This window comes from Hemitrygon akajei, chromosome 11 (genome assembly GCF_048418815.1).
Source record: "Hemitrygon akajei chromosome 11, sHemAka1.3, whole genome shotgun sequence".
In the NCBI taxonomy this organism is placed as follows: domain Eukaryota; kingdom Metazoa; phylum Chordata; class Chondrichthyes; order Myliobatiformes; family Dasyatidae; genus Hemitrygon; species Hemitrygon akajei.
The window spans coordinates 170,079,930-170,099,648 of record NC_133134.1 but is presented as its reverse complement, the minus strand read 5'-3'; positions in this window follow the sequence as shown (position 1 = coordinate 170,099,648).

Below are 19,719 nucleotides of genomic sequence, written 5' to 3'. Positions count from 1 at the left end.
ATATAATGTGTAGAGTGGGGAGAAATAATGTGCAGAACTGGTACAAATAATGATCAGTGCAGGCACAAATAATGTGCAGTGTGGGTACACAAATAATGTGCAGTGTGGGCACAAATAATGTGCAGTGTAGGCACAAATAATGTGCAGTGCGGATGCAAATATTGTACAGTGTGGGCACAAATAATGTGCAGTACATGGACAAATACTGTGTAGTCTGTGTACAAATATTGTACAGTGTGGATAGACAAATAATGTGCAGAGTGGGTAAAACTAATGTGCACTGTAGGCACAAATAATGTGCAGTGCGGGTGCAGATAATGTACAGTGTGGGCACAAATAATGTGCAGTACAGGGACAAATACTGTGTAGTCTGGGTACAAATAATGTGCAGAGTGGGTACAAATAATGTGCAGAGTGGGTACAAATAATATACAGTGTGGGTACAAAAATTATGCAGAGTGGGTCCAAATAAAATGCAGTGTGGGAACAAATAATGTGCAATGTGGGTACATATAATGTGTAGAGTGGGGAGAAATAATGTGCAGAACTGGTACAAATAATGATCAGTGCAGGCACAAATAATGTACAGTGTGGGTAGACAAATAATGTGCCGTGTGGGTACAAATAATGTGCAGAACTGGTACAAATAATGTGCAGAACGGGCTCTGTCGTGGGCAAAGTACTGGAGAGTTTAACATCGGTAGCTGAGCGAAGGGCGCTGAGTAGGCTACGGTCAATTATGGATAACTCTGAACATCCTCTACATAGCACCATCCAGAGACAGAGAAGCAGTTTCAGCGACAGGTTACTATCGATGCAATGCTCCTCAGACAGGATGAAGAGGTCAATACTCCCCAATGCCATTAGGCTTTACAATTCTACCGCCAGGACTTAAGAACTTTTTAAAGCTATTATTAATGCTTTTTGAGATGGTGATTTAGATGCATATCATATTTTTTTTACTGAGTTAAGTATTGTATGTAATTAGTTTTGCTACAACAAGTGTATGGGACATTGGAAAAAAGTTGAATTTCTCCATGGGGATGAATAAAGTATCTATCTATCTATCAATCTATCTATCTATCTATCTATCTATCTATCTATCTATCTATCTATCTATCTATCTATCTATCTATCTATCTATCAAATAAAGTGCAGTACAGGTACAAATAATATGCTGTGCGGGTACAAATAATGTGCAGTGTGGGAAGACAAATAATGTGCAGTGCGGGCACAAATAATGTGCAGTGCGGGCACAAATAATGTGCAGTGTGGGTACAAATAATGTGCAGTGCAGGGACAAATACTGTGTAGTCTGGGTACAAATAATGTACAGTGTGGGTACAAATAATGTGCAGAGTGGGTACAAATAATATGCAGTGTGGGTACAAAAATTATGCAGAGTGGGTCCAAATAAAATGCAGTGTGGGTACAAATAATGTGCAGTACGGGTACAAATAATGTACAGTGTGGGTAGACAAATAATGTGCAGTGTGGGTACAAATAATGTGTAGCGTGGTTACAAATAATGTGTAGTGTGGGTACAAATAACGTGCAGAGTGGGGAGAAATAATGTGTAGTGTGGGTACAAATAATGTGTAGTGTGGGTACAAATAATGTGTAGTGTCGGTAGACAAATAATGTGTAGTGTGGGTACAAATAATGTGCAGTGTGGGTACAAATAATGTGTAATGTGGGTACAAATAATGTGCAGTGTGGGTACAAATAATGTGCCGTGTGGGTACAAATAATGTGCAGAACTGGCTCTGTCGTGGGCAAAGTACTGGAGAGTTTAACATCGGTAGCTGAGCGAAGGGCGCTGAGTAGGCTACGGTCAATTATGGATAACTCTGAACATCCTCTACATAGCACCATCCAGAGACAGAGAAGCAGTTTCAGCGACAGGTTACTATCGATGCAATGCTCCTCAGACAGGATGAAGAGGTCAATACTTCCCAATGCCATTAGGCTTTACAATTCTACCGCCAGGACTTAAGAACTTTTAAAGCTATTTTTAATGCTTTTTGAGATGGTGATTTAGATGCATATGATATTTTTTTTACTGAGTTAAGTATTGTATGTAATTAGTTTTGCTACAACAAGTGTATGGGACATTGGAAAAAAGTTGAATTTCCCCATGCGGATGAATAAAGTATCTATCTATCTATCTATCTATCTATCTATCTATCTATCTATCTATCTATCTATCTATCTATCTATCAAATAATGTGCAGTACAGGTACAAATAATATACTGTGCGGGAACAAATAATGTACAGTGTGGGTACAAATAATGTGCAGTATGGGTATAACTAATGTGCAGTGTGGGTAGATAAATAAACTGCAGCACGGGTACAAATAATGTACAGTGTGGGTAGACAAATAATGTGCCGTGTGGGTACAAATAATGTGCAGAACTGGTACAAATAATGTGCAGAACGGGCTCTGTCGTGGGCAAAGTACTGGAGAGTTTAACATCGGTAGCTGAGCGAAGGGCGCTGAGTAGGCTACGGTCAATTATGGATAACTCTGAACATCCTCTACATAGCACCATCCAGAGACAGAGAAGCAGTTTCAGCGACAGGTTACTATCGATGCAATGCTCCTCAGACAGGATGAAGAGGTCAATACTCCCCAATGCCATTAGGCTTTACAATTCTACCGCCAGGACTTAAGAACTTTTAAAGCTATTTTTAATGCTTTTTGAGATGGTGATTTAGATGCATATCATATTTTTTTTACTGAGTTAAGTATTGTATGTAATTAGGTTTGCTACAACAAGTGTATGGGACATTGGAAAAAAGTTGAATTTCCCCATGGGGATGAATAAAGTATCTATCTATCTATCTATCTATCTATCTATCTATCTATCTATCTATCTATGTATCTATATATCTATCTATCTATCTATCAAATAATGTACAGTACAGGTACAAATAATATGCTGTGCGGGAATAAATAATGTACAGTGTGGGTACAAATAATGTGCAGTGTGGGTATAACTAATGTGCAGTGTGGGTAGATAAATAAAGTGCAGTACGGGTACAAATAATGTACAGTGTGGGTAGACAAATAATGTGCAGTGTGGGTACAAGTAATGTGCAGTGTGGGTAGAAATAATGTGCGGTACGGGTTCAAAAAATGTGCAGTGTGGGTACAAATAATGTGCAGTGTGGGTACAAGTAATGTGCAGTGTGGGTAGAAATAATGTGCGGTACGGGTTCAAACAATGTGCAGTGTGGGTACAAATAATATGCCGTACGCGTACAAATAATGTGCAGTGTGGGAACAAATAATGTGCAATGTGGGTATATATATTGTGTAGAGTGCGGAGAATTAATGTGCAGTATGGGTACAAATAATGTGTAGTGTGGGTAAAATTAATGTGCAGTACGGTTAGAAATAATGTGCAGTGTGGGTACAAATATTGTGCCGTAGGAGTACAAATAATGTGTAGTGTGGATACAAATAATGTGCCGTACGGGTGCAAATAATGAGCAGTGTGGGAACAAATGATGTGCAATGTGGGTACATATAATGTGTAGAGTGGGGAGAAATAATGTGCAGTCTGGGTATAAATAATGTGCCATACGGGTACAAATAATTTGCAGAGTGGATAGACAAACAATGTGCAAAGTGGGTACAATTAATGTGCTGTACGGGGACAAATACTGTGTAGTCTGGGTACAAATAATGTGCAGTGTGGGTACAAATAATGTGCAGTATGGGTATAACTAATGTGCAGTGTGGATAGATAAATAATGTGCAGTACGGGTACAAATAATGTACAGTGTGGGTAGACAAATAATGTGCAGTGTAGGTATAAATAATGTGCAATCTGGGTTAAAATAATGTGCAGTGTGGGTACAAATAACGTGCAGTGTGGGTACAAATAACGTGCAGTACGGGTACAAATAATGTGCAATATGGGTACGAATAATGTGCAGTGTGGTAGACAAATAATGAGCAGTGTGGGTACAAACAATGTGCAGAATGGGTACAAATAATGTGCAGTGCGGGCACAAATAATGTGCAGTGTGGGTACAAGTAATGTGCAGTGTGGGTACAAATAACGTGCAGTACGGGTACAAATAATGTGCAATATGGGTACGAATAATGTGCAGTGTGGTAGACAAATAATGAGCAGTGTGGGTACAAACAATGTGCAGAATGGGTACAAATAATGTGCAGTGCGGGCACAAATAATGTGCAGTACAGGTACAAATAATATGCTGTGCGGGTACAAATAATGTGCAGTGTGGGTAGACAAATAATCAGCAGTGCGGGCACAAATAACGTGCAGTGCGAGTGCAAGTAATGTACAGTGTGGGCACAAATAATGTGCAGTACAGGGACAAATACTGTGTAGTCTGGGTACAAATAATGTGCAGTGTGGATAGACAAATAATGTGCAGAGTGGGTACAAATAATATGCAGTACAGGTGCAAATAATGTACAGTGTGGGCACAAATAATGTGCAGTACAGGGACAAATACTGTGTAGTCTGGGTACAAATAATGTGCAGTGTGGATAGACAAATAATGTGCAGAGTGGGTACAAATAATGTGCAGAGTGGGTACAAATAATATGCAGTACAGGTGCAAATAATGTACAGTGTGGGCACAAATAATGTGCAGTACAGGGACAAATACTGTGTAGTCTGGGTACAAATAATGTGTAGTCTGGGTACAAATAATGTGCAGTGTGGATAGACAAATAATGTGCAGAGTGGGTACAAATATTGTGCCGTAGGAGTACAAATAATGTGTAGTGTGGATACAAATAATGTGCCGTACGGGTGCAAATAATGAGCAGTGTGGGAACAAATGATGTGCAATGTGGGTACATATAATGTGTAGAGTGGGGAGAAATAATGTGCAGTCTGGGTATAAATAATGTGCCATACGGGTACAAATAATTTGCAGAGTGGATAGACAAACAATGTGCAAAGTGGGTACAATTAATGTGCTGTACGGGGACAAATACTGTGTAGTCTGGGTACAAATAATGTGCAGTGTGGGTACAAATAATGTGCAGTATGGGTATAACTAATGTGCAGTGTGGATAGATAAATAATGTGCAGTACGGGTACAAATAATGTACAGTGTGGGTAGACAAATAATGTGCAGTGTAGGTATAAATAATGTGCAATCTGGGTTAAAATAATGTGCAGTGTGGGTACAAATAACGTGCAGTGTGGGTACAAATAACGTGCAGTACGGGTACAAATAATGTGCAATATGGGTACGAATAATGTGCAGTGTGGTAGACAAATAATGTGCAGTGCAGGCACAAATAATTTGCAGTGTGTGTAGACAAATAATGAGCAGTGTGGGTACAAATAATGTGCAGAATGGGTACAAATAACGTGCAGTGCAGGCACAAATAATGTGCAGTACAGGTACAAATAATATGCTGTGCGGGTACAAATAATGTGCAGTGTGGGTAGACAAATAATCAGCAGTGCGGGCACAAATAACGTGCAGTGTGGGTGCAAGTAATGTACAGTGTGGGCACAAATAATGTGCAGTACAGGGACAAATACTGTGTAGTCTGCTTACAAATAATGTACAGTGTGGATAGACAAATTATGTGCAGAGTGGGTACAAATAATGTGCACAGTGGGTACAAATAATATGCAGTACAGGTGCAAATAATGAGCAGTGTGGGAACAAATAATGTGCAATGTGGGTACATATAATGTGTAGAGTGGGGAGAAATAATGTGCAGAACTGGTACAAATAATGATCAGTGCGGGTACAAATAATGTGCAGTGTGGGTACACAAATAATGTGCAGTGTGGGCACAAATAATGTGCAGTGTAGGCACAATTAATGTGCAGTGCGGATGCAAATATTGTACAGTGTGGGCACAAATAATGTGCAGTACATGGACAAATACTGTGCAGTCTGTGTACAAATAATGTACAGTGTGGATAGACAAATAATGTGCAGAGTGGGTAAAACTAATGTGCACTGTAGGCACAAATAATGTGCAGTGCGGGTGCAGATATTGTACAGTGTGGGCACAAATAATGTGCAGTACAGGGACAAATACTGTGTAGTCTGGGTACAAATAATGTGCAGAGTGGGTACAAATAATATACAGTGTGGGTACAAAAATTATGCAGAGTGGGTCCAAATAAAATGCAGTGTGGGTACAAATAATGTGCAGTATGGGTATAACTAATGTGCAGTGTGGTTAGATAAATAAAGTGCAGTACGGGTACAAATAATGTACAGTGTGGGTAGACAAATAATGTGCCGTGTGGGTACAAATAATGTGCAGAACGGGCTCTGTCGTGGGCAAAGTACTGGAGAGTTTAACATCGGTAGCTGAGCGAAGGGCGCTGAGTAGGCTACGGTCAATTATGGATAACTCTGAACATCCTCTACATAGCACCATCCAGAGACAGAGAAGCAGTTTCAGCGACAGGTTACTATCGATGCAATGCTCCTCAGACAGGATGAAGAGGTCAATACTCCCCAATGCCATTAGGCTTTACAATTCTACCGCCAGGACTTAAGAACTTTTTAAAGCTATTATTAATGCTTTTTGAGATGGTGATTTAGATGTATATCATATTTTTTTTACTGAGTTAAGTATTGTATGTAATTAGTTTTGCTACAACAAGTGTATGGGACATTGGAAAAAAGTTGAATTTCCCCATGGGGATGAATAAAGTATCTATCTATCTATCTATCTATCTATCTATCTATCTATCTATATATCTATCAAATAATGTGCAGTACAGGTACAAATAATATGCTGTGCGGGAACAAATAATGTACAGTGTGGGTACAAATAATGTGCAGTATGGGTATAACTAATGTGCAGTGTGGGTAGATAAATAAAGTGCAGTACGGGTACAAATAATGTACAGTGTGGGTAGACAAGTAATGTGCAGTGTGGGTACAAATAATGTGCAGTGTGGGTAGACAAATAATGTGCAGTGTGGGTACAAGTAATGTGCAGTGTGGGTAGAAATAATGTGCGGTACGGGTTCAAACAATGTGCAGTGTGGGTACAAATAATATGCCGTACGCGTACAAATAATGTGCAGTGTGGGAACAAATAATGTGCAATGTGTGTATATATATTGTGTAGAGTGCGGAGAATTAATGTGCAGTATGGGTACAAATAATGTGTAGTGTGGGTAAAATTAATGTGCAGTACGGTTAGAAATAATGTGCAGTGTGGGTACAAATATTGTGCCGTAGGAGTACAAATAATGTGTAGTGTGGATACAAATAATGTGCCGTACGGGTGCAAATAATGAGCAGTGTGGGAACAAATAATGTGCAATGTGGGTACATATAATGTGTAGAGTGGGGAGAAATAATGTGCAGTCTGGGTATAAATAATGTGCAATACGGGTACAAATAATTTGCAGAGTGGATAGACAAACAATGTGCAAAGTGGGTACAATTAATGTGCTGTACGGGGACAAATACTGTGTAGTCTGGTTACAAATAATGTGCAGTGTGGGTACAAATAATGTGCAGTATGGGTATAACTAATGTGCAGTGTGGATAGATAAATAATGTGCAGTACGGGTACAAATAATGTACAGTGTGGGTAGACAAATAATGTGCAGTGTAGGTATAAATAATATGCAATATGGGTTAAAATAATGTGCAGTGTGGGTACAAGTAATGTGCAGTGTGGGTACAAATAGCGTGCAGTACGGGTACAAATAATGTGCAATGTGGGTATAAATAATGTGCAATATGGGTACGAATAATGTGCAGTGTTGGTAGACAAATAATGTGCAGTGTGGGTACAAATAATGTGCAGTGCAGGCACAAATAATTTGCAGTGTGTGTAGACAAATAATGAGCAGTGTGGGTACAAATAATGTGCAGAATGGGTACAAATAACGTGCAGTGCAGGCACAAATAATGTGCTGTGCGGGTACAAATAATGTGCAGTGTGGGTAGACAAATAATCAGCAGTGCGGGCACAAATAACGTGCAGTGTGGGTGCAAGTAATGTACAGTGTGGGCACAAATAATGTGCAGTACAGGGACAAATACTGTGTAGTCTGCTTACAAATAATGTACAGTGTGGATAGACAAATTATGTGCAGAGTGGGTACAAATAATGTGCACAGTGGGTACAAATAATATGCAGTACAGGTGCAAATAATGAGCAGTGTGGGAACAAATAATGTGCAATGTGGGTACATATAATGTGTAGAGTGGGGAGAAATAATGTGCAGAACTGGTACAAATAATGATCAGTGCAGGCACAAATAATGTGCAGTGTGGGTACACAAATAATGTGCAGTGTGGGCACAAATAATGTGCAGTGTAGGCACAAATAATGTGCAGTGCGGATGCAAATATTGTACAGTGTGGGCACAAATAATGTGCAGTACATGGACAAATACTGTGTAGTCTGTGTACAAATAATGTACAGTGTGGATAGACAAATAATGTGCAGAGTGGGTAAAACTAATGTGCACTGTAGGCACAAATAATGTGCAGTGCGGTTGCAGATAATGTACAGTGTGGGCACAAATAATGTGCAGTACAGGGACAAATACTGTGTAGTCTGGGTACAAATAATGTGCAGAGTGGGTACAAATAATGTGCAGAGTGGGTACAAATAATATACAGTGTGGGTACAAAAATTATGCAGAGTGGGTCCAAATAAAATGCAGTGTGGGTACAAATAATGTGCAGTATGGGTATAACTAATGTGCAGTGTGGGTAGATAAATAAAGTGCAGTACGGGTACAAATAATGTACAGTGTGGGTAGACAAATAATGTGCCGTGTGGGTACAAATAATGTGCAGAACTGGTACAAATAATGTGCAGAACGGGCTCTGTCGTGGGCAAAGTACTGGAGAGTTTAACATCGGTAGCTGAGCGAAGGGCGCTGAGTAGGCTACGGTCAATTATGGATAACTCTGAACATCCTCTACATAGCACCATCCAGAGACAGAGAAGCAGTTTCAGCGACAGGTTACTATCGATGCAATGCTCCTCAGACAGGATGAAGAGGTCAATACTCCCCAATGCCATTAGGCTTTACAATTCTACCGCCAGGACTTAAGAACTTTTTAAAGCTATTATTAATGCTTTTTGAGATGGTGATTTAGATGCATATCATATTTTTTTTACTGAGTTAAGTATTGTATGTAATTAGTTTTGCTACAACAAGTGTATGGGACATTGGAAAAAAGTTGAATTTCTCCATGGGGATGAATAAAGTATCTATCTATCTATCAATCTATCTATCTATCTATCTATCTATCTATCTATCTATCTATCTATCTATCTATCTATCTATCTATCTATCTATCTATCTATCTATCTATCTATCAAATAAAGTGCAGTACAGGTACAAATAATATGCTGTGCGGGTACAAATAATGTGCAGTGTGGGAAGACAAATAATGTGCAAAGTGGGTACAATTAATGTGCTGTACGGGGACAAATACTGTGTAGTCTGGGTACAAATAATGTGCAGTGTGGGTACAAATAATGTGCAGTATGGGTATAACTAATGTGCAGTGTGGATAGATAAATAATGTGCAGTACGGGTACAAATAATGTACAGTGTGGGTAGACAAATAATGTGCAGTGTAGGTATAAATAATATGCAATATGGGTTAAAATAATGTGCAGTGTGGGTACAAGTAATGTGCAGTGTGGGTACAAATAGCGTGCAGTACGGGTACAAATAATGTGCAATGTGGGTATAAATAATGTGCAATATGGGTACGAATAATGTGCAGTGTTGGTAGACAAATAATGTGCAGTGTGGGTACAAATAATGTGCAGTGTGGGTACAAATAATGTGCAGTGCAGGCACAAATAATTTGCAGTGTGTGTAGACAAATAATGAGCAGTGTGGGTACAAATAATGTGCAGAATGGGTACAAATAACGTGCAGTGCAGGCACAAATAATGTGCAGTACAGGTACAAATAATATGCTGTGCGGGTACAAATAATGTGCAGTGTGGGTAGACAAATAATCAGCAGTGCGGGCACAAATAACGTGCAGTGTGGGTGCAAGTAATGTACAGTGTGGGCACAAATAATGTGCAGTACAGGGACAAATACTGTGTAGTCTGCTTACAAATAATGTACAGTGTGGATAGACAAATTATGTGCAGAGTGGGTACAAATAATGTGCACAGTGGGTACAAATAGTATGCAGTACAGGTGCAAATAATGAGCAGTGTGGGAACAAATAATGTGCAATGTGGGTACATATAATGTGTAGAGTGGGGAGAAATAATGTGCAGAACTGGTACAAATAATGATCAGTGCAGGCACAAATAATGTGCAGTGTGGGTACACAAATAATGTGCAGTGTGGGCACAAATAATGTGCAGTGTAGGCACAAATAATGTGCAGTGCGGATGCAAATATTGTACAGTGTGGGCACAAATAATGTGCAGTACATGGACAAATACTGTGTAGTCTGTGTACAAATAATGTACAGTGTGGATAGACAAATAATGTGCAGAGTGGGTAAAACTAATGTGCACTGTAGGCACAAATAATGTGCAGTGCGGTTGCAGATAATGTACAGTGTGGGCACAAATAATGTGCAGTACAGGGACAAATACTGTGTAGTCTGGGTACAAATAATGTGCAGAGTGGGTACAAATAATGTGCAGAGTGGGTACAAATAATATACAGTGTGGGTACAAAAATTATGCAGAGTGGGTCCAAATAAAATGCAGTGTGGGTACAAATAATGTGCAGTATGGGTATAACTAATGTGCAGTGTGGGTAGATAAATAAAGTGCAGTACGGGTACAAATAATGTACAGTGTGGGTAGACAAATAATGTGCCGTGTGGGTACAAATAATGTGCAGAACTGGTACAAATAATGTGCAGAACGGGCTCTGTCGTGGGCAAAGTACTGGAGAGTTTAACATCGGTAGCTGAGCGAAGGGCGCTGAGTAGGCTACGGTCAATTATGGATAACTCTGAACATCCTCTACATAGCACCATCCAGAGACAGAGAAGCAGTTTCAGCGACAGGTTACTATCGATGCAATGCTCCTCAGACAGGATGAAGAGGTCAATACTCCCCAATGCCATTAGGCTTTACAATTCTACCGCCAGGACTTAAGAACTTTTTAAAGCTATTATTAATGCTTTTTGAGATGGTGATTTAGATGCATATCATATTTTTTTTACTGAGTTAAGTATTGTATGTAATTAGTTTTGCTACAATAAGTGTATGGGACATTGGAAAAAAGTTGAATTTCTCCATGGGGATGAATAAAGTATCTATCTATCTATCAATCTATCTATCTATCTATCTATCTATCTATCTATCTATCTATCTATCTATCTATCTATCAAATAAAGTGCAGTACAGGTACAAATAATATGCTGTGCGGGTACAAATAATGTGCAGTGTGGGAAGACAAATAATGTGCAAAGTGGGTACAATTAATGTGCAATGTGGGTATATATATTGTGTAGAGTGCGGAGAATTAATGTGCAGTACGGGTACAAATAATGTGTAGTGTGGGTAAAATTAATGTGCAGTATGGTTAGAAATAATGTGCAGTCTGGGTACAAATATTGTGCAGTCGGAGTACAAATAATGTGTAGTGTGGGTACAAATAATGTGCCGTACGGGTGAAAATAATGAGCAGTGTGGGAACAAATAATGTGCAATGAGGGTACATATAATGTGTTGAGTGGGGAGAAATAATGTGCAGTCTGGGTATAAATAATGTGCAATACGGGTACAAATAATTTGCAGAGTGGATAGACAAACAATGTGCAAAGTGGGTACAATTAATGTGCTGTACGGGGACAAATACTGTGTAGTCTGGGTACAAATAATGTGCAGTGTGGGTACAAATAATGTGCAGTATGGGTATAACTAATGTGCAGTGTGGATAGATAAATAATGTGCAGTACGGGTACAAATAATGTACAGTGTGGGTAGACAAATAATGTGCAGTGTAGGTATAAATAATGTGCAATCTGGGTTAAAATAATGTGCAGTGTGGGTACAAATAATGTGCAATATGGGCACAAATAATGTGCAGTGTGTGTAGACAAATAATGAGCAGTGTGGGTACAAACAATGTGCAGAATGGGTACAAATAATATGCTGTGCGGGTACAAATAATGTGCAGGTGGGTAGACAAATAATCAGCAGTGCAGGCACAAATAACGTACAGTGTGGGTGCAAGTAATGTACAGTGTGGGCACAAATAATGTGCAGTACAGGGACAAATACTGTGTAGTCTGGGTACAAATAATGTGCAGTGTGGATAGACAAATAATGTGCAGAGTGGGTACAAATAATGTGCAGAGTGGGTACAAATAATATGCAGTACAGGTGCAAATAATGAGCAGTGTGGGAACAAATAATGTGCAATGTGGCTACATATAATGTGTAGAGTGGGGAGAAATAATGTGCAGAACTGGTACAAATAATGATCAGTGCGGGTACAAATAATGTGCAGTGTGGGTACACAAATAATGTGCAGTGTGGGCACAAATAATGTGCAGTGCGGATGCAAATATTGTACAGTGTGGGCACAAATAATGTGCAGTACATGGACAAATACTGTGTAGTCTGTGTACAAATAATGTACAGTGTGGATAGACAGATAATGTGCAGAGTGGGTAAAACTAATGTGCACTGTAGGCACAAATAATGTGCAGTGCGGGTGCAGATAATGTACAGTGTGGGCACAAATAATGTGCAGTACAGGGACAAATACTGTGTAGTCTGGGTACAAATAATGTGCAGAGTGGGTACAAATAATATACAGTGTGGGTACAAAAATTATGCAGAGTGGGTCCAAATAAAATGCAGTGTGGGTACAAATAATGTGCAGTCTGGGTATAAATAATGTGCAGTGTGGGTACAAATAATGTGCAGTATGGGTATAACTAATGTGCAGTGTGGGTAGATAAATAAAGTGCAGTACGGGTACAAATAATGTACAGTGTGGGTAGACAAATAATGTGCCGTGTGGGTACAAATAATGTGCAGAACGGGCTCTGTTGTGGGCAAAGTACTGGAGAGTTTAACATCGGTAGCTGAGCGAAGGGCGCTGAGTAGGCTACGGTCAATTATGGATAACTCTGAACATCCTCTACATAGCACCATCCAGAGACAGAGAAGCAGTTTCAGCGACAGGTTACTATCGATGCAATGCTCCTCAGACAGGATGAAGAGGTCAATACTCCCCAATGCCATTAGGCTTTACAATTCTACCGCCAGGACTTAAGAGCTTTTAAAGCTATTATTAATGCTTTTTGAGATGGTGATTTAGATGCATATGATATTTTTTTTACTGAGTTAAGTATTGTATGTAATTAGTTTTGCTACAACAAGTGTATGGGACATTGGAAAAAAGTTGAATTTCCCCATGGGGATGAATAAAGTATCTATCTATCTATCTATCTATCTATCTATCTATCTATCTATCTATCTATCTATCTATCTATCTATCAAATAATGTGCAGTACAGGTACAAATAATATGCTGTGCGGGAACAAATAATGTACAGTGTGGGTACAAATAATGTGCAGTATGGGTATAACTAATGTGCAGTGTGGGTAGATAAATAAAGTGCAGTACGGGTACAAATAATGTACAGTGTGGGTAGACAAATAATGTGCTGTGTGGGTACAAGTAATGTGCAGTGTGGGTAGAAATAATGTGCGGTACGGGTTCAAAAAATGTGCAGTGTGGGTACAAATAATATGCCGTACAGGGACAAATACTGTGTAGTCTGGGTACAAATAATGTGCAGAGTGGGTACAAATAATATACAGTGTGGGTACAAAAATTATGCAGAGTGGGTCCATATAAAATGCAGTGTGGGTACAAATAATGTGCAGTATGGGTATAACTAATGTGCAGTGTGGGTAGATAAATAAAGTGCAGTACGGGTACAAATAATGTACAGTGTGGGTAGACAAATAATGTGCCGTGTGGGTACAAATAATGTGCAGAACGGGCTCTGTCGTGGGCAAAGTACTGGAGAGTTTAACATCGGTAGCTGAGCGAAGGGCGCTGAGTAGGCTACGGTCAATTATGGATAACTCTGAACATCCTCTACATAGCACCATCCAGAGACAGAGAAGCAGTTTCAGCGACAGGTTACTATCGATGCAATGCTCCTCAGACAGGATGAAGAGGTCAATACTCCCCAATGCCATTAGGCTTTACAATTCTACCGCCAGGACTTAAAAACTTTTAATGCTATTATTAATGCTTTTTGAGATGGTGATTTAGATGCATATCATATTTTTTTTACTGAGTTAAGTATTGTATGTAATTAGTTTTGCTACAACAAGTGTATGGGACATTGGAAAAAAGTTGAATTTCCCCATGGGGATGAATAAAGTATCTATCTATCTATCTATCTATCTATCTATCTATCTATCTATCTATCTATCTATCTATCTATCTATCTATCTATATATCTATCAAATAATGTGCAGTACAGGTACAAATAATATGCTGTGCGGGAACAAATAATGTACAGTGTGGGTACAAATAATGTGCAGTATGGGTATAACTAATGTGCAGTGTGGGTAGATAAATAAAGTGCAGTACGGGTACAAATAATGTACAGTGTGGGTAGACAAGTAATGTGCAGTGTGGGTACAAATAATGTGCAGAATGGGTACAAATAATGTGCAGTGTGGGTAGACAAATAATGTGCAGTGTGGGTACAAGTAATGTGCAGTGTGGGTAGAAATAATGTGCGGTACGGGTTCAAACAATGTGCAGTGTGGGTACAAATAATATGCCGTACGCGTACAAATAATCTGCAGTGTGGGAACAAATAATGTGCAATGTGTGTATATATATTGTGTAGAGTGCGGAGAATTAATGTGCAGTATGGGTACAAATAATGTGTAGTGTGGGTAAAATTAATGTGCAGTACGGTTAGAAATAATGTGCAGTGTGGGTACAAATATTGTGCCGTAGGAGTACAAATAATGTGTAGTGTGGATACAAATAATGTGCCGTACGGGTGCAAATAATGAGCAGTGTGGGAACAAACAATGTGCAATGTGGGTACATATAATGTGTAGAGTGGGGAGAAATAATGTGCAGTCTGGGTATAAATAATGTGCAATACGGGTACAAATAATTTGCAGAGTGGATAGACAAACAATGTGCAAAGTGGGTACAATTAATGTGCTGTACGGGGACAAATACTGTGTAGTCTGGTTACAAATAATGTGCAGTACGGGTACAAATAATGTACAGTGTGGGTAGACAAATAATGTGCAGTGTAGGTATAAATAATATGCAATATGGGTTAAAATAATGTGCAGTGTGGGTACAAGTAATGTGCAGTGTGGGTACAAATAGCGTGCAGTACGGGTACAAATAATGTGCAATGTGGGTATAAATAATGTGCAATATGGGTACGAATAATGTGCAGTGTTGGTAGACAAATAATGTGCAGTGTGGGTACAAATAATGTGCAGTGCAGGCACAAATAATTTGCAGTGTGTGTAGACAAATAATGAGCAGTGTGGGTACAAATAATGTGCAGAATGGGTACAAATAACGTGCAGTGCAGGCACAAATAATGTGCTGTGCGGGTACAAATAATGTGCAGTGTGGGTAGACAAATAATCAGCAGTGCGGGCACAAATAACGTGCAGTGTGGGTGCAAGTAATGTACAGTGTGGGCACAAATAATGTGCAGTACAGGGACAAATACTGTGTAGTCTGCTTACAAATAATGTACAGTGTGGATAGACAAATTATGTGCAGAGTGGGTACAAATAATGTGCACAGTGGGTACAAATAATATGCAGTACAGGTGCAAATAATGAGCAGTGTGGGAACAAATAATGTGCAATGTGGGTACATATAATGTGTAGAGTGGGGAGAAATAATGTGCAGAACTGGTACAAATAATGATCAGTGCAGGCACAAATAATGTGCAGTGTGGGTACACAAATAATGTGCAGTGTGGGCACAAATAATGTGCAGTGTAGGCACAAATAATGTGCAGTGCGGATGCAAATATTGTACAGTGTGGGCACAAATAATGTGCAGTACATGGACAAATACTGTGTAGTCTGTGTACAAATAATGTACAGTGTGGATAGACAAATAATGTGCAGAGTGGGTAAAACTAATGTGCACTGTAGGCACAAATAATGTGCAGTGCGGTTGCAGATAATGTACAGTGTGGGCACAAATAATGTGCAGTACAGGGACAAATACTGTGTAGTCTGGGTACAAATAATGTGCAGAGTGGGTACAAATAATGTGCAGAGTGGGTACAAATAATATACAGTGTGGGTACAAAAATTATGCAGAGTGGGTCCAAATAAAATGCAGTGTGGGTACAAATAATGTGCAGTATGGGTATAACTAATGTGCAGTGTGGGTAGATAAATAAAGTGCAGTACGGGTACAAATAATGTACAGTGTGGGTAGACAAATAATGTGCCGTGTGGGTACAAATAATGTGCAGAACTGGTACAAATAATGTGCAGAACGGGCTCTGTCGTGGGCAAAGTACTGGAGAGTTTAACATCGGTAGCTGAGCGAAGGGCGCTGAGTAGGCTACGGTCAATTATGGATAACTCTGAACATCCTCTACATAGCACCATCCAGAGACAGAGAAGCAGTTTCAGCGACAGGTTACTATCGATGCAATGCTCCTCAGACAGGATGAAGAGGTCAATACTCCCCAATGCCATTAGGCTTTACAATTCTACCGCCAGGACTTAAGAACTTTTTAAAGCTATTATTAATGCTTTTTGAGATGGTGATTTAGATGCATATCATATTTTTTTTACTGAGTTAAGTATTGTATGTAATTAGTTTTGCTACAACAAGTGTATGGGACATTGGAAAAAAGTTGAATTTCTCCATGGGGATGAATAAAGTATCTATCTATCTATCAATCTATCTATCTATCTATCTATCTATCTATCTATCTATCTATCTATCAAATAAAGTGCAGTACAGGTACAAATAATATGCTGTGCGGGTACAAATAATGTGCAGTGTGGGAAGACAAATAATGTGCAAAGTGGGTACAATTAATGTGCTGTACGGGGACAAATACTGTGTAGTCTGGGTACAAATAATGTGCAGTGTGGGTACAAATAATGTGCAGTATGGGTATAACTAATGTGCAGTGTGGATAGATAAATAATGTGCAGTACGGGTACAAATAATGTACAGTGTGGGTAGACAAATAATGTGCAGTGTAGGTATAAATAATATGCAATATGGGTTAAAATAATTTGCAGTGTGGGTACAAGTAATGTGCAGTGTGGGTACAAATAGCGTGCAGTACGGGTACAAATAATGTGCAATGTGGGTATAAATAATGTGCAATATGGGTACGAATAATGTGCAGTGTTGGTAGACAAATAATGTGCAGTGTGGGTACAAATAATGTGCAGTGTGGGTACAAATAATGTGCAGTGCAGGCACAAATAATTTGCAGTGTGTGTAGACAAATAATGAGCAGTGTGGGTACAAATAATGTGCAGAATGGGTACAAATAACGTGCAGTGCAGGCACAAATAATGTGCAGTACAGGTACAAATAATATGCTGTGCGGGTACAAATAATGTGCAGTGTGGGTAGACAAATAATCAGCAGTGCGGGCACAAATAACGTGCAGTGTGGGTGCAAGTAATGTACAGTGTGGGCACAAATAATGTGCAGTACAGGGACAAATACTGTGTAGTCTGCTTACAAATAATGTACAGTGTGGATAGACAAATTATGTGCAGAGTGGGTACAAATAATGTGCACAGTGGGTACAAATAATATGCAGTACAGGTGCAAATAATGAGCAGTGTGGGAACAAATAATGTGCAATGTGGGTACATATAATGTGTAGAGTGGGGAGAAATAATGTGCAGAACTGGTACAAATAATGATCAGTGCAGGCACAAATAATGTGCAGTGTGGGTACACAAATAATGTGCAGTGTGGGCACAAATAATGTGCAGTGTAGGCACAAATAATGTGCAGTGCGGATGCAAATATTGTACAGTGTGGGCACAAATAATGTGCAGTACATGGACAAATACTGTGTAGTCTGTGTACAAATAATGTACAGTGTGGATAGACAAATAATGTGCAGAGTGGGTAAAACTAATGTGCACTGTAGGCACAAATAATGTGCAGTGCGGTTGCAGATAATGTACAGTGTGGGCACAAATAATGTGCAGTACAGGGACAAATACTGTGTAGTCTGGGTACAAATAATGTGCAGAGTGGGTACAAATAATGTGCAGAGTGGGTACAAATAATATACAGTGTGGGTACAAAAATTATGCAGAGTGGGTCCAAATAAAATGCAGTGTGGGTACAAATAATGTGCAGTATGGGTATAACTAATGTGCAGTGTGGGTAGATAAATAAAGTGCAGTACGGGTACAAATAATGTACAGTGTGGGTAGACAAATAATGTGCCGTGTGGGTACAAATAATGTGCAGAACTGGTACAAATAATGTGCAGAACGGGCTCTGTCGTGGGCAAAGTACTGGAGAGTTTAACATCGGTAGCTGAGCGAAGGGCGCTGAGTAGGCTACGGTCAATTATGGATAACTCTGAACATCCTCTACATAGCACCATCCAGAGACAGAGAAGCAGTTTCAGCGACAGGTTACTATCGATGCAATGCTCCTCAGACAGGATGAAGAGGTCAATACTCCCCAATGCCATTAGGCTTTACAATTCTACCGCCAGGACTTAAGAACTTTTTAAAGCTATTATTAATGCTTTTTGAGATGGTGATTTAGATGCATATCATATTTTTTTTACTGAGTTAAGTATTGTATGTAATTAGTTTTGCTACAACAAGTGTATGGGACATTGGAAAAAAGTTGAATTTCTCCATGGGGATGAATAAAGTATCTATCTATCTATCAATCTATCTATCTATCTATCTATCTATCTATCTATCTATCTATCTATCTATCTATCTATCTATCTATCTATCTATCTATCTATCAAATAAAGTGCAGTACAGGTACAAATAATATGCTGTGCGGGTACAAATAATGTGCAGTGTGGGAAGACAAATAATGTGCAAAGTGGGTACAATTAATGTGCAATGTGGGTATATATATTGTGTAGAGTGCGGAGAATTAATGTGCAGTACGGGTACAAATAATGTGTAGTGTGGGTAAAATTAATGTGCAGTATGGTTAGAAATAATGTGCAGTCTGGGTACAAATATTGTGCAGTCGGAGTACAAATAATGTGTAGTGTGGGTACAAATAATGTGCCGTACGGGTGAAAATAATGAGCAGTGTGGGAACAAATAATGTGCAATGAGGGTACATATAATGTGTTGAGTGGGGAGAAATAATGTGCAGTCTGGGTATAAATAATGTGCAATACGGGTACAAATAATTTGCAGAGTGGATAGACAAACAATGTGCAAAGTGGGTACAATTAATGTGCTGTACGGGGACAAATACTGTGTAGTCTGGGTACAAATAATGTGCAGTGTGGTTACAAATAATGTGCAGTATGGGTATAACTAATGTGCAGTGTGGATAGATAAATAATGTGCAGTACGGGTACAAATAATGTACAGTGTGGGTAGACAAATAATGTGCAGTGTAGGTATAAATAATGTGCAATCTGGGTTAAAATAATGTGCAGTGTGGGTACAAATAATGTGCAATATGGGCACAAATAATGTGCAGTGTGTGTAGACAAATAATGAGCAGTGTGGGTACAAACAATGTGCAG